The following is a 16488-nucleotide window of genomic DNA, read 5'->3' as shown; positions in this document are numbered from 1 at the left end:
AATGGAACAAGGCAACCAAAGAACCTGTATATAATTATTCTTAACTCATTCTACTGCTTAGGTACCTAATGGTTGTTGGCAAAATGACAAAGAACAAGCATGGTCCCAAGGAAGAGATATGAAAAAATACCACCCTTCCTCCTCCAATTCCTTTGCAGACAAGAGAGTAGGAAGTTTCAAGGAAGTGAAGTATATTGCATATGCTGTCATATTTTTTTCCAACGCATTTATCAATTTTGCTGATCTCCCCTTTTTCACTTAAAAAATCTTTAGGGAGTAAGATGGGAGGAATTTAGATGATGTAAAAACAAAAGATAACAAAAAATTTTATTTAAAGTTTACTTAAAATCTATATAATCATGAAAAAAAAGGTTTAAAAAATCACCTCAGGAGTTCAGGGAGGATGTATTAGAGCAGAGAGATAATTGAGGCAGAGAAACTTTTTAGAAAATTATTGTAAGGGCAGTGAGGTGGCTCACTAGATTGAAAGTCAAGCCTAGAGATGGGAGGTCATAGATTCAAATATGGCCTCAGGCACCATGTGATCATGAGCAAGTCACTTAACCCCCATTGCCTAGCCTTTAGCACTTCAGCCTTGGAACCAATACACGCTATTGATTCAAAGATGGAAGATAAGGATTTAAAAAAGAAACAAAGAAAGCTATGGCAGTAATTCAAGTAAGAGGCCATTTGGGTCCAAACTAGGATGGTGGCTCTGCAAGTGGGAAGAAGAAGATGTATATGACAAATGTTATGACAATGGATAGGATATGTGAGATGAGGGAGGGTAAGGAGTTGAGAATGACACTGAAACTGTGGGCCTGAGTCACCAGGAGTGTGGTGGTGTTCTTGACAAGGGAAATGTGGAAGAAGAGAGGATCTGGGAGGAAAGAGAAAGTAATTCTGTTTTGGACAAGTTGAATTCAAAATGCTTACAGGATATCCATTTCAAGAAGTCTAAAAGGCAGTTGTAGATGGGTCAAACTATGGCTAGATATATAGATGTGCCTAAAGATGATAACTGATCCCACCAGAGCTGGCAAGATCAACAAGTGAGACAAAATTGACTGCAGAGCAAAAGGAGAAGACCAAAGATAGTGTCATAAAAACCTAAAAAAGAGAGTGCAGCCAGGAAAGACTAAGAAAGAGAAAAGTCTGGCAATTAAGAAAGCATTCATGACTTTGCAAAGGGCAGTTTCCATTAAACTGATGAAGACTAAAGCCAGATTATAAAGAATTTAAGAGTAAGATGAAATGAAGCAGAGGCTCTTTCCAAACAATTTAGTCAAGAAGGAAGAAGAAAGATTTAAGATGAGAACCAGAAGAGGTGTGTTAAGATGTAATAGTTCTTTTTAAGGAGAGAGGAGGCATGAAGGTGTGATATCTGAATGATCTGAGATGAAAGGAAGGGAATAAACGAGAGTTCTTATCAAATGTACTATTTTTTTTTAGTGAAATATGAAGTAAAGTCCTCAATTGAAAGGAGAAGAAAGATAAGCTGTGGGAATCTTAAAGAGAGATGATAAAGTTTGGAATAATAGATGTGGAAAGTAAAATAATTAGCTGATTAGGGAGGAAGAGGCTGCTTTGCTGCTGTGAGGGCCTGGTTGATGTTAGATAATATAAATTTGTAATGGAACTAGTCAGCATAGCTTCATGATTTCTCTCAGATCCATTCAACAACATGTTAATAGGAGAGAATAAGAAAAGGGAATGAGAGAATAAACATTTATAAATCACCTGCTATGTGCCAAGCACACTGAGCTATGTAATTTTACAAATATCACATTTGATCCTCAGAACAACCTTTACTATTACTATTATTACTTATTTATCATTACTTGTGGAAGACCGATTGGAGAAATAGGGTATGGATAGGGCCTGTTATCTGGATTCCCTACATGACCAATCCAGGCTGAGGTAGTCTTTGTGTTTGGTCCTGGTCACCTGAGCCCTGAAAAGCTCTGGTACCAGCAGGTTGGTTAATCCAAAAACCATTTGACCCCTCCAGGAGGCTATTGGAAGTCATTTAGAGAAATAGAGTCTGTAATAGATATTTTATCTGGATCTCATTACAAAATCATCGGCAAGTAAAACTGTGTGTATGATTTTTTTCTACACTGCGCGTCAGGACACAGACAGAATGGGCCATCTAAGGTAAAAATCTGAGACTCCTCTTTTGACTCATTTTCAGATCCCCACCTTTTCCTAATATTCTTATTGGAAAGCTTTGAGTCCTTAACAGACCAGCCATTACTGGGTTAACAATTTACCTACAAGAAAATTAGGATCCCTAAATTCTAAGAATATTCCTAAGTCAGCCAAGGTCAGAGCTAGACAAAACTGTATCCAACCAGGTGCAGTCCTCCTAATAAAAAATACAAGACTCAATTCATTTATGATATCTATAGAAAATAGTTACGATTCCTGGAATTTGCTTACTGATAGCCAGGCAACTAGAATTTGGCCTTGGTCCCTGTTCTATCTTTACTCTGAAGCCTCTAAGGATTTTCTTTTATGTGATTTATAACCTCTGTCAGCTGTAAGTTTTTTGTTTTCCTTTTTTTTTTTTAAACCCTTACCTTCTGTCTTGGAGTCAATACTGTGTATTGGCTCCAAGGCAGAAGAGTGGTAAGGGTAGGCAATGGGGGTCAAGTGACTTGCCCAGGGTCACACAGCTGAGAAGTGTCTGAGGCCAGATTTGAACCTAGGACCTCCCATCTCTAGGCCTGACTCTCATTCCACTGAGCTACCCAGCTGCCCCCTCAGCTGTAAGTTTTTCTTTGTGTTCTTTGTGTGAAAACAGTATATAATAAACTCAAAACTCCATAGCAGTTGGAGCAGCTATGGGCTAACCACTAATCTAGCTGTTCTCAGTTTTCTATTTCTGGTCTTTTCAATCTGACACCATTAAACACCATTCAGGACTCCCAAAAATATAGAGCTGGCTCTCTATAATTACTATTACAAATATTACTATTATTATTTCCATCTTGCAGTTGGGGGAAACCGAAACAGAGATTGTAACTTACCCAAGGTCACATATCTAAAAAGTGTCTGAGGTCAGCTTTGAACTCAGGTCTTCTTGACTCTAAGTCTGGCATTCTATACATTGCACCACCAGCTGTCTGGAGATCCCATCAGAAAAAGAGAATAGTTGATTCATCAAGGGATCAGGATAAGAGAGGAGAGTGTATACAGTATAGTGATGATGACTTTAGGAAAAACAAAGAGGCAGAAGAAAAGAATGGGAAAAGAATAGCATGATTGGTCATAATGCACAGAGAAGGAGGGAATGGTAGAAGATTATGATCAGATAAAGGAGTTTGGGAGTTCATGAATAAATGGCAAGGTCAAGGGTATGACCAGTCTCTATGCATAGCTACAGAGGAGTGGAGAAAATGTAGTCATAGGAGCTGAGAAGTTTATGGAACTGGAAAATTGAATGCTGAAGTTGTCTAGCATGAGTGCAGGAGTTGGGGTTAGGAACTGAAACCACTGAAGGAGGAAGAAGAATGTTCTGGGAGTTGGTAGAGATTTGAATGATGTGATAAATTTGGATACTGTGAAACTCAAAGGGTTGTTCAATAAAGGTGATAAGAGTCTGGAAGAAGCAAGGGGGGGAATACAGAGTATTCTGACTGTCCTACCATGACCGGTGAGTTGGAGGTATGATAGGAAGTACAGTCAGCCTTAAAAAAAAGTATAAGAAGGAGTGGTTCTCCGGGAGAGTTCTATGTCTCAGGGAAATCCAGAAGATGGAGGAGTGGGGGGAAAAAGGGTGTGAGATGGAAGTTGGTTAATTATGGATTGAGTAACCATTCCAAAGGATGTAGTGAAAGAGTAATGAAGAGAAGAAGTTGGGGTGATTAGGAATAAGAGATTGGATAATCGGGAATGAGAAATGGGGTTTGTATACCAGAAGCTTTGTATATCACTAAGATGGACCATGTATCAGGTTGGGAGCATACAGAGCATCAGTGGTTAGAGAGAGGTTCACTGAGGAAGGCACCTAATTAAGATTATTCAGAGGTGTCTCTTGCAGTTCAACCTTATGGCATGAGAGTAACATTTTGTTCTGTGAGGTTACAGGACATTTATCTCACAGCAGAAAGATACAGAATAGAAAGAATTATGAGAACCCAGTTAGGAGATAAGGGTACCAAAGATGGAAAAGGTACCTGCAAGGAATGGAATTCAGATATAGCCCATCCGGAAATAGCCTTGGGGCAAGGTCCAAGAGAATACAAGAACAGTCAAGTTTTTCCCTTCATCTTGTCCAAAATTAGTCCGTAACATGGCATTTAACACAGTGTCTACACTTAGTTAAGTGCCTAATCGTTTTACATTTCCCTGATTCTCTATTGCATAGCCTCTGTCCTCCTTCCAACAGCTGCCATATACCTAATCTCTCCTCAAGCCTCCCCCACCATCTCTTCTCCATTTCCTTTACATTGTTTCATATTTTACTAAAAAAATAGAGATTATTAGCCAAAAGTTTCTTTCTCTTCCATTCTACATCTCAACATCCTTATCATTATGCCCCATCTTTCTTCCTTTACTTTAGTCTATGACAGTGATGGGCAACCTTTTGAGCTTGGTGTGTCAAAATTTGCCAAAAAAACGAGCATAACTTGGATGGTGTGTCACTTCAAGAAAAAAAACCATAATTTTGTGATATTTATAGTTTAAATAACAAAAATGTATAATTGTAATATATAACTGTATTTAATAAACCAAAATAGGTAAATGAATATAGGTAGAATTCTCATCTATAGTGCACAGAGTGTCTACACTACACTACAGCAAATGTTTCATCCTCAGCATGCAGTCCCATACTTCTCTGTATATGGCTGCATGAGGCCATGTGTCATCCAAAATGACTATGTGTGTTAGTGCTGACACACGTGTCATAGGTTTGCCATCACCAGTCTATGATAAGGAGGCCAGTCTTCTCACCAAGGTCAGCTCCTTTGCTTCTAACCTTAATCCTATCCCCTCCTAGAAATTGTCCCAGAAATCCTCATCTGTCCATCCATCAGACCCTCCCTCCTTCCCTTTTTCTCAAACTTACTGGTTCTTCCTTTCTAGTGGCTCCTTATCCACAGGTTTCCCCAATCCTTAAATCCTTAAAGAGCTTGATCTTTCAAATGTAATAGGCATTGCTACTAATAGCAATGCAATGACTCAGGACAATTCTGAGGGATTTATGAGAAAAAACGTTATCCACATCCAAAGAAAGAACTGTGGGACAGAAATGTAGAAGAAAAACATGATTTATCATTTGTTTATATGAGTATATGATTTGGAGTTTTGGTTTTAAAAGATTACTCTATTACAAAAATGAATAATATGGAAATAGGTATTGAGTGATAATATATGTATACCAAGTAGAATTGTCACCTCTGGGAGGTAGGAGGGAAAAGAGGAGGGAGAGAACGTGCATCATGTAACTATGGAAAAATACTTTTTTTTTTAAACTCTTACCTTACACCTTAGAATCAATATTATGTAGTGGTTCTAAGGCAGAAGAGTGGTAAAGGCTAGGCAATGGGGATGAAGTGACTTGCCCAGGGTCACACAACTGGGAAGTTTCTGAGGTCAGATTTGAACCTAGGACCTCCCATCTCAAGGTCTGACTATCAATCCACTGAGCTACCCAGCTACCCCCCCCCTTGCCCAAAATAATTTTAAATAAATAAATAAATAATTTTAAAAAATAGAGCTTGATCTTCCTATCCCTTCAGTCTATTGTCCTATATTTCCTTCCTTTTACTGTCAAGCTCTCAGAAAAGTCTAGCTGTACTCTTTGCTCACACTTCTCAATTCCTTGTAGTCTGTTTTTTTACCTTTTTTACCTTCAATCTTTCAATTGAAAACTGCTTTCCCCAAAGTAACCAGCTCCCTTAATTGCTAAATCCTGTTCTCTGTCCTCATTCTTTTTGAATATTCTCTCCTCTCTAGGTTTTTGTGACATTACTTTCTTCTGGTTTTGTCTTCTTTGTTTCCTCATCATCCATGTTCCTCTTCCTATATATATATATATATATATATATATATATATATATATATATAGGAAGAGACTATTTCATTATTGTCTATACTCCAAGAGCCTAGTGCAATGCTAGGTACACAGCCTGTGCTTAATTAATGCTTGTTGAGTAGCTGATAAAACAATGGGATTTGCATGGGAGGGAACATTTATTTTTTACTTCAACCACTAAATAAAAGAACCATCTCCAGCCATAAAATGCAGAAAGACAGAGTTAAGGCAGTTTTCATAATCTTCTAAGAAAATTACCAATTTCAAAAGTATCAAATCTGTTTCGATGCCTTGTTGTTATTCAATCATTTCTACTGAACATTTCTACTTTAGGACCATAGCACACTAATACTGTCCAGGGGGTTTTCTTGGCAAAGATACTGAAGGTGGTTTGCCATTTCCTTCTCCAGTGGATTAAGGCAAACAGAACTTAAGTGACTTGCCCAGAGTCCTACAGCTAGTGTCTGGGGCTGGATTTAAACTCAGGTTTTCCAAGCCTCTATGCTTTGAATCATTTAGCAGTTTTCTTTAATGCCTTAAGTTATATCAAATAAAGATTTCTATGCAAATAGGCCAACCCATTTTTCACAGTTCTGCTTTCTGCGGCTCCTAAAAACAATCTTTCTTCCACAGGACAATCTTCCAGACATTTAAGAAGACTGTTATGCCCACTGCTTTGCCTTGCCAAGTCTTCTCTTGCCCTGGCTAAACGCCTCCAGTTCCTTCAAATGATTCCTGAAGGATATCATCTCAACTTTCCTAAACATCCTGGTTGTCTGTCTTTGGACTGGTTATCGGTCTTTTCCTAAAACAAAGATTCCAGAACTGAGCACAACAGTCCAGAGACAGTGTGACTAGATTAGAAAAATGTGGCCATAGCCCCTTGTTTTAGATCCTATTCCTCTCATAATACAGGTCAAGATTAAGGCACATATACACTAACTAGCCTTATGAAATGCCAAATTCCAAACATTCAAACTTTATTTCACTTTGAAAACTGAGTTCAAGACAAACAAGACACATTAAATGTATGTTTCAGTCTTTTTCAAGTCAAACCTAGGACACATTTTCCTGAAATAGAATGAATTATTTAATGAATCCATTGAATTGGCTATGAAATCATGGAAGAAAATAAAGGTAGGAAGCATCTGAGAAGGAGTGCCTTACTTTAACTAGATCAGATCAATTGTTTATACAACCCAGTATTCTAGTCTAATGGGGTTTGGGGGGAAACATAAATTATTCTACATTACTCTAAAGCAGTGATTCCCAAAGTGGGCACCACTGCCCCCTGGTGGGTGCTTCAGAGATCCAGGGAGGCAGTGATGGCCACAGGAGCATTTGGGGGCAGTGAATAACTGTGAGGGGGTGGTGATAGTATGAGGGGGTGCTAAGTAATATTTTCTCTGGAAAGGGGGAGGTAGGCCAAAAAAGTTTGGGAACCACTGCTCTAAAGCTTAGGGATGTATACTGAGCATCTTTCACTATCTCTTAATAATTGGCTACAAATCTATCAGAGATGAATTTATTTAAATCCTTTCTTAAAAAGCTTTATGTACTTATATTTTTGGCCTATCAAACTAACACAGAAGGATCACTCTTCCCCTTAATTTTAATCACACTGGTACACCATGAGATCATTACTATTTTAAAATCATTCTGTATGTAATATGTCACATTTATAACCTAATTTATATGCCTCAGGGTTGAAAATGACAAATTATAAAACCAGATCTGGGGTAATTAATCAAAAACAGCTATGTGGGAACCAAGCAGCTTAATGACTGAACAAGAGTATGAGATATTTAAAGAACAGGTAACAAAAAGGTTTTCTCATAACCTTAAACCTCCATCTAAACACTTGAAAAAGTAAGCTCTTGTAATTTCAGCCATTAAGTCTATTCCATCAGCAATATATGTAATACTTTTATGTCACTGAATGCCTAAGGGCAACCCTTTCTTTCAAAATATAACATTAACTTCTACATCCTGAAGTTGGAACCAATTCAGGTTACAGCTTGTTTCTGGGCTTCTGAAGTCTCTTTCATTAGGGTCAAAAGATATTTATTCATTACTAATTGTTTACAAAAACCAAACATCAAAATAAGTGAAAGTTGAGTGATTTAAAAAGTCAAAATTAAAATTTTGATTACTATGTAGTTTATGTAAGGAAAACAATTCTGTATTTACCATATGGAGAGGGAGTTTGAATAAAACAAACATACAAATAACCAACTGTATGCCATATGAGAATATGATTCATTCAGTACAACATCTAAGCACCAACCTAAAAAAAAAAAAGAAGGGGTGTGTGTGTTAAATTATATTATCAATTTGAAGTCCCTGGGACAAATCAGTATTGGGTAAACCATATGGTATCCTCAAAAGATCTTCAGAGCTAAGAGGACCTGGCCTGGAGAAGTCACTTAACTTAACACTTAACCAGTGTCCTGGGTTATAGTCTCCCAGGCTATAAACTGCAGAAGTTACTCTATCTGCATTGGGAGAGGGAGTTTCCTCACTGAGAGTTCTGAACTTATAGGTCTGGGAAAGCCATAAACAGCTTAATTGATTTTTTTTCTGGAAGAAGAAAAAAAATTGCAAAGATCAGTGATGGGCAAACTACTGCCTGCGGGCCAGATGAGACCCCCTGAAATGTTCTATCCAGCCGAATACAATGAGTAGGATCCAATACAATGAAACTTCAAAAGAGTTGCCTTAGAAACAGATGGGCAGATGAGCATTTCCTTTCCTTTGGCCCCCTCTTTAAAAAGTTTGCCCATCACTGGTATAGACAATTCATTATTCCTTATAACATCCTAATAAACACATAGGGAATCTGTTATTTTTCTTGCTCAATCTTGGGAAAGGCCCATAGAAAACCAGAAAAGCTGAATAGTGTCTCACAGTTGCTATGATAAAATCCAGGTGAAGCTGAAACCTAAACCAAACGTATCCTGAATTGGCATTCCATTGAAGATGCTCCGGAACTCTGTCCCACTTTTGGCCTGATTGAAACTAGGTCTGCAGATTTTCAAGATCTTATAAGGTCTACCATACAAATTCAACTTTTTTTAATCCAAGAAAGCCCTTTCCTTGCTTTTGTGGAGAATTTTGCTCAGTTTAATTATGGTCATTTTAGTCAACATCATTAACCTTCAGTTGTTCTATATGAGCCTATTTCTAATTAATACTTGAAATTGCTTCTCCTTGGCTAGAAAAAACAAAGGAAGGGTTTCTTCTTTTAAAACTTCACTTAATAATAATATGGAAATATACCAGGCAGAAAATAGACATGGACTCTCAAAGGGAGGTTGTTGGGACATATTTATAAATGACAGCACCGCAAATAGCTAGTAAAAGAAGCCAAGATATCTGAGATCTTGTTACAAGGAAAGATAAACATGCCCTCCTGCTGTAAATCCCTTAGGACCACCTGTTGGTAGCAGCTAGATTTGACCTTGTGTAGGGATGCTATTTTTCTTATGAATAACAACACATTATTATGTACCACGTAGAAAATCTGAAGGACATTGACAAAAACTGGAAAACAGTATGGCAGAAATTAGGCATAGAGCAACATTTCATACCATATGCCAAGATAAAGTCAAAATGGATACATGATTTAAAAATAAATGGGGAGGGATAATCCATTTCAGATCTCTTTATGAAATGAGGCAGCCTGGTATAGTGATAGAGTTTGGGCTTGAAGTTAGGGAGACTTAGGTCCAGATCTCATCTCTGCCACTTACTAGCTGAGTGACCCTGGACAAATCATTTAATTTGTCTTTGATGGTGGAAGCAGTTCTTACACTGATAAGGACATGGATACTTCACCAACTCAATCTGGCAAGTGCTTATTAAGTACCAACTACATGACAAGGACTATGGTTGGTGGTGCAGTTAATCAGCACCTGTGATTTCACTGGTGGAGGAAAATCCCTGCACTTACTCTGTGACTTAAAGCATTAAAGCAGGAGTTTTTTGTTTGTTTTTTTAAAACCCTTAACTTCTGTGTATTGGCTCATAGGTGGAAGAGTGGTAAGGGTGGGCAATGGGGGTCAAGTGACTTGCCCAGGGTCACACAGCTGGGAAGTGTCTGAGGCCAGCTTTGAACCTAGGACCTCCTGTCTCTAGGCCTGACTCTCAATCCATTGAGCTACCCAGCTGCCCCCCCAAAGCAGGAGTTCTTAACCTGGGTTCTGTGAAACTTTTCGATAATTGTATTTCAATATAACTGGTTTCTGTTGTAATCCTATTTATTTTATATATTTAAAAATATTATTATGAGAAGGGGTCTCTAGGATTCATCAGACTGGCAAAGGGGTTCATAACACAAATAAGGTTAAGAACCAGCCTTAGAGTACTTGCCTGGGGCACTTAGAGGTTAACTGACAAGCCCAAGGATCACAGAACCAATATGTGGCAAAAGTAAGTCTTGAACTTAGGTTTTCCTGAATCTGAAACTATCTCTCTATCTTCAACTCCATGTAACCTCCCTAATAGTGCTCCCTAATAGTGCTCAACAAAAACAATCCCTACTCTAAAGGAACTTACATTCTATTATTCACATTTCAAAAGAAAGAAAAAAAGAACCTTAAAGATATCTTATGAAGTCTTTCCACTTTGGGGATAGATTCAACCCTTTAGATTTTTATTTCAGTGACCTTTTTTTTTTTTTTAAACCCTTACCTTCTGTCTTAGAATCATTACTGTGTATTGGTTCTAAGGCAGAAGAGTGGTAAGGGCTAGGCAATGGGGGTTAAGTGACTTGCCCAGGGTCACACAGCTAGGAAGATTTTAGTGAACTTTTAAAAAAATTAATGAATTTTAATTGTTATATCGCCATAATTTTCCCCAGTGTCCCTCCCTCCCCGCAAAAGTCATATCATATAACAAATCATTTTTGAACTTTAATTGGAAAAATATCAGTAAGACAGACCAGTAAATTCAGTTTCAAGAATATTCTGTTTGCATAAAGTTCATCATAGTTCAGAGGAAAAAAAAATAAAATGCTCTATAAATCATGAGAAGTCCAAAGATCCCAAGGCAAGAAGTAAAGATTCAAACCATAAAGTGTTTCAGTGAATTCATTTGAAAATTATTACTGTCAGGCAAATTGACATGAGTGTTAGTTGTGGTTATGTATTATTATACTTTGAGAGAAGAAATTATGGAGGACCTTGTAAGGTCAGAAAAAATTGTTGTGATCATATGCAAAATTTCAGAACATCTATTCACACAAATATGACATTTGATGAACTGTACATCATTATTAAATAGTGCATTTTATTATAAATGTCAGCCCATAATTATGCACAGTAAGCCTAAGGGTAGCTGAAAAAATTCTCCTTCCCAATTGATTCCTACTGTGAAAGATAAAACATGATACTGCTATACATATTCCTCCTCGAAATGTACAAAAACAGAACAGTTGTATGTATGTATAAATGCAAATGCTGCATAAATACCATGTACTCCTAATGTTTGTTTATAACCATTACATACTCCCTTTCAGGTAGCTTCCCTTTTCCTGGGGAATTATTAATATTTCTCCCATATTTAAGAGTTACTAGGCACCACTTTAACATAATCCAGTTTTCATTTTCCTCAGACAGATTTAGTGCTTTCTAAATGTGAAGGGCAGCTAGGTGGCACAGTGGATAGAGTGCTGGGCCTGCTATTAGGAAGACATCTTCCCCAGTTCAAATGGGACCTCAGACACTTAACTAGCTGTGTGACACTGAGCAAGTCACTTAATCCTGTTTGCCTCAGTTCAGACACACCTGAACAACAACAAAAAATGATGAAGGAATCTACTGAGACTTCTAAGAGAAAAGTAGGGAGCAGAGAAATCTGTTGGTATTCTTTTGGATACTAGCAATAAGATTTCCTCTCTCAGAGAGGACACTATTGATTGTCCTTTCTTAGAGAGCCTTTATCCTTATAGACTGCAGAGCAAATCTGTGTCAGATTTATTCTTGCTCACCATACACATCATAACTGTAAATATAAACGAACTATATGCTACTGAGAACCCAGAGGTCCAGTGTTCAGTCTGTGAGAATGGTACCACCACAAAAATCATCATCAAAATTAAACGCAAAACTGTTTTCTAGCGCTAGATCCACCACTGACAAACCAAAGAACATTGGACAACTTACTTTGCCTCAGTTTCTCCACATGAATGTCCCTGCCACTACTCACCTCACCAGGCTCTAGCAAGTGAGAATAAAGTACATAAGGTAGTGCTTTGAGCTCTTCAGGGGAAATGTGCTATTATCTAAGGTATTATATAATTCCAACATACAGCACCTATTATCACGATTAATTATAATAATACCTGGCCCGACCCTTTACTGCTATTCTATTCACATGGGCTGTTTGACAGGTCAAGATTTTAATCGCTTTTATCAAATTCCTCTCCCTATGCAGTTGAAACAAAGCCAGACCACCCATAGGGAACAAGATGCTGGGGGAACACACGGGCAGACATACACACAAGTCCGACAGCAGTACAGCCTTCACTACTGAAACTTGTGAAAATGACTGTGAATCAAGAATAAACCGCTCCAGCGCTTTTCTCTTTTTTTCTGTCCTTTAGCTCCATACCTGAGGTGGAAGGAGCCACTCAAGATCCAGGTGTTTCGCATCTCTTTTGAGCCCTAGACTCGAGAAGAATTACCCAAGAGAGAAGGAGCCTCTAAGGCACGGCCAGGAGGGTGTTCGGGCTGGCAAGGGCCCTCCTCTAGAATTAGAGAGTGAGGGAGCAGCAGCGTCTGGGGCAGAATGGAGGCTTACCTGTGGACAGGTGTCTCGGACTCCTGCGAGATGGCCGGAGGCGGAGGATGGGGAATAAAGACCCCCCAATCCGCAGGATTCTGGTGCTTCTTCTTGATCCGCCAGATGTTAAAGGTGGCATGTTTCTTAGGCGCCCTGGTGGGGCTAACCTCCTGCTGTCCTCCCTGATCGGACATCTCCGTCCCCGGCTTCTCGTGCCGCTGCTTAGGCGCTGCCCTCTCAGTCCTTCTGCTCCTAGAGAAGGAGTCGGAGCTCTGGCTCCACCGCCTCTCTCCGCTCCCGTGTTGACCCCGCCCCCTTCTCCCTTCGGGCTCGAGAGTCTCAGGTAGGGGGTTAGCGGAGGACAGAGTCGAGCATGTGCAGCAAAACAGTCCAAGTCCTCCTTGAGGCTGAGACCCCGGGAGGAGCCTGGAAGGAGTAGGGACGCCTAGGGTGCAGCGCCCCCTCTCCGCGGTGCCAGCGCTGGGCGCGAGCCCACTATCCCCAGGTAGCGCCCACCTGAGCTCTCTTCCAAGCCCCCAGTTGTTGGACTGCTGAAAACCAGCGACATCTGCTGGGGGAGCAACTAGGTGCTGGAGGAGAACTGGATGCTTGGGAGTCGCCTTCATTCACAGCCCGGGGGGTTGGCCTGCAGACGGAACCCGTGCCCAGTTTAGAAAGCTCCTCACGTGCGAGAACCCTTGGTCCCCTGCGGATTCGTTGGCACGTTGGGTGACATATGCCAGGTGGGGTGAGAGACATACCAATGACTCGGCTGCCTCTTGTAAGGGAGCGGTGTAGCCTGGTACGTCCCGTGTCCCCGGTGTAATTACGGGACACGATTTTGCCATTTGGGTAATATCATGTGTTGGGTGGCTTCCTGCCCTACATTTAAAAATAGTTGCCAAATCTCCCACCCCCAAAGGAGTTTGAATAATTAATTTTCACATGCATATCATAAAGCACCATAAGAAGGACCACAAGGGAATTCATGCCACTCTTAAGCTTCGGGAAGACTTAATTTACAACTAGCAAATGCTTATGATGAATTAAATGCCAGTCCCACGGGGCACTAAAGTCTGGGCTCAAGGATTAACCTCGAATTCTTTTGAAGAACAAAAGTATTTAAACCTTGCAATTAAGTCACCATCCTTTTTCTTTTACTGTTAATGATTTTCTGTTCAGAACCTCTCTATATGCCAAGTACAGAATGCCATAAATTTTTAAAATTTAGAACAGCAATTATCTTAAGCAGCAGCTACTCTAAAAAGCTGAAAATTACACACACCTCTTTTGCGAATTCCATGGGTGGAGTCACGTGTTAGTGATTTCCCACCCCCCCACCCCCCCTTTAGCTTTCTGATTGTTTTAGTCACATTTTTATACATTTCGTTACAAATATAACCTAATGTAAATTATTGGCTATATTGTGTGATTTCTCTATTATCACTAAATTCCCTATAGTGGACTTTTCTCCTTTGGTCTCAGATTTCTTCTTTGGATTCAGAGTCTGATTACTTTATACACATTTTCCTCTAAAGTCCCGCCCCCCCCCCTAACTTTTTATGATTCTACATTTCTAGACTGCCTTTGAAATGCTATGTCAGATTTATTCTGTCCTGAAAAGAAGACCAGAATTCAAAATCTGGGGTGCTGTCTTCAAGACAGCTTAATCATTTAATCTTTTCAGGAGAAAAACTGTAACTATTTCCATCTTAGATTAGAAATTTAACATGCCTTTCCCTCCTCTCCTTCAATCTCTTCCGCATTGTACAAGGTGGTTAGTAGTAAAATAATATAAATGTCATAATAGATGCCTTATTCTTTGGATTCTCAGATGAAGTTAAAAAGAGCAATTGTCTGATGTCTTTAAGTTTCTAATGTTCTTTAATGATAATTAAAACCACTTGAAACCAATATGTAAGTGAAAGAAAAATAATCCATACCTTAGGGAGTATTATAAACCTTATTTTGAAAGTCACCTCTTCCTAGCACTTACTATAATGGTGAAATTTTGTATCTAGAAATGTTTTATTTCATGTTTTATAGTTAGAAGTATTGTGTTTGCGAGTCCAACGGTAAAATCTAAATTAAGATATCAAATAATGACAAACCACTAACCTAATTAGAGAATACCCAGCTAGGGAACTTGACAAGAGATTGTTTCAGGACTGGTATCTCCCTTCTCAATCCCAGTGTGTAAATCTAGGCATAATAAAAACAATACATAAAATATTAACAACACCTCAAAACCTAACCAACCCACTGTCCTTGGGGTGGGGGTCAGGGGAAGCAGTGGTAAAGTAAGGGAATGCCAGATGAACTATTGTGCAGGAAGGATTCTTTGTGTTCTAAGTCTGCTTCAAAAGCAGTGAAAACCTGGTGGGACCCTTGGATCACTGACCAACTGATTTCTGTTGATACCCAAAAAAATGAATGGGGCAGCAGCATAGAGTACAGACTGGCCCTAAGCGGTATTATTGGGATGGTCAAGGATAGTAAAGCTAGTGGTTCTCATTCATATTCTGATATCATAAGAACAAACAAATAAGAAATACTAATACTCTACCTTTTGCAAATATTTTGGTGAAGATAACACTGACCACCAAAGTGGACAAAGAATGAATAAACATGAAATGGACTGAAGACATTGAATGCATATATATATACATATATGTATATATGTTTGTATATGATAGTACTAACTTGCTATTTTTTCTTGGAGCACATTGGCAATTTTATACTTGTTGAGTCCAAATAGCATTTTGATATCATCAGAGAAAGATAGATTGTGGGAAGGTAAAGGTTGGGACTTAAAGAATTCAGATCCCCTAAAGCTCTAGCATGAACTTTGGTTAGAAATAAAAACAAATGATGAGTGCCAGAGGAGGGATTGAGTACCCTCATTTTGTTTCAAGAAATATTTGGACTTTGCTTTGGTAATGTACTGATCATCTAAAATAGGTATCTACAGGTATGCCAGGGATGTGCTTTTAGAAGAAGGCATTCCATGTTCCCCTACCACCTGGGTGTAAATAGCCTCTTTTCATGACTACACCTTAAAAACCACCAAACCCTTGGACTGGCTCTCTCTCTGGTGGTATTTAGAGGGGTGAAGGTCCTGTTCATACACAGCATGGGAGCCATTAATTGAGTTGGATGAACTTCTTCTCCTTCCTCTTAGGGTCTGTGGGCCTAAAAAAACAGGCTTGGGGTTTTGTTCTGCTTCATTTGTCCTTTTCAATTCTATATGAAAGTAGTGAAGTCCTTGATCTTGCACTTGAGCCATGGTGACCTTAGAGGCAAAATTCCAGGCCAGATGTTGCTGCCAACCCCATAGGAAAGCCCCGAGAAGCCAGGGTACCTAAGACTCTTTGGTCTTAGGACCCAGTAGAACTATGCTCTATAGCAGTGATGGCAAACTTATGGCACAGGTGCCAAAGATGGCACCCAGAATACTCTCTGTGGGCACTCCACCACAGCCTGCCCACCCCCCAACTCCCCACCCCTACCCCCGGCCAGTTCATTTCTCCAAAGGCAGAGGGACTTGGTGGAGCTGTTCCTTTTGCCCTCTCTATCGCTCCAGATGACATCTTTTCCCATCCCCTGCCCTTCTGCCCAGCAGCCCAAAGGGAGCACCCAGTGGGTAAAGTGGGTAGCTCACA

This window comes from Gracilinanus agilis, chromosome 4 (assembly GCF_016433145.1).
Source record: "Gracilinanus agilis isolate LMUSP501 chromosome 4, AgileGrace, whole genome shotgun sequence".
NCBI classification, from domain to species: domain Eukaryota; kingdom Metazoa; phylum Chordata; class Mammalia; order Didelphimorphia; family Didelphidae; genus Gracilinanus; species Gracilinanus agilis.
The sequence above is the reverse complement of the archived record's forward strand: the minus strand, read 5'-3'. Positions refer to the sequence as shown.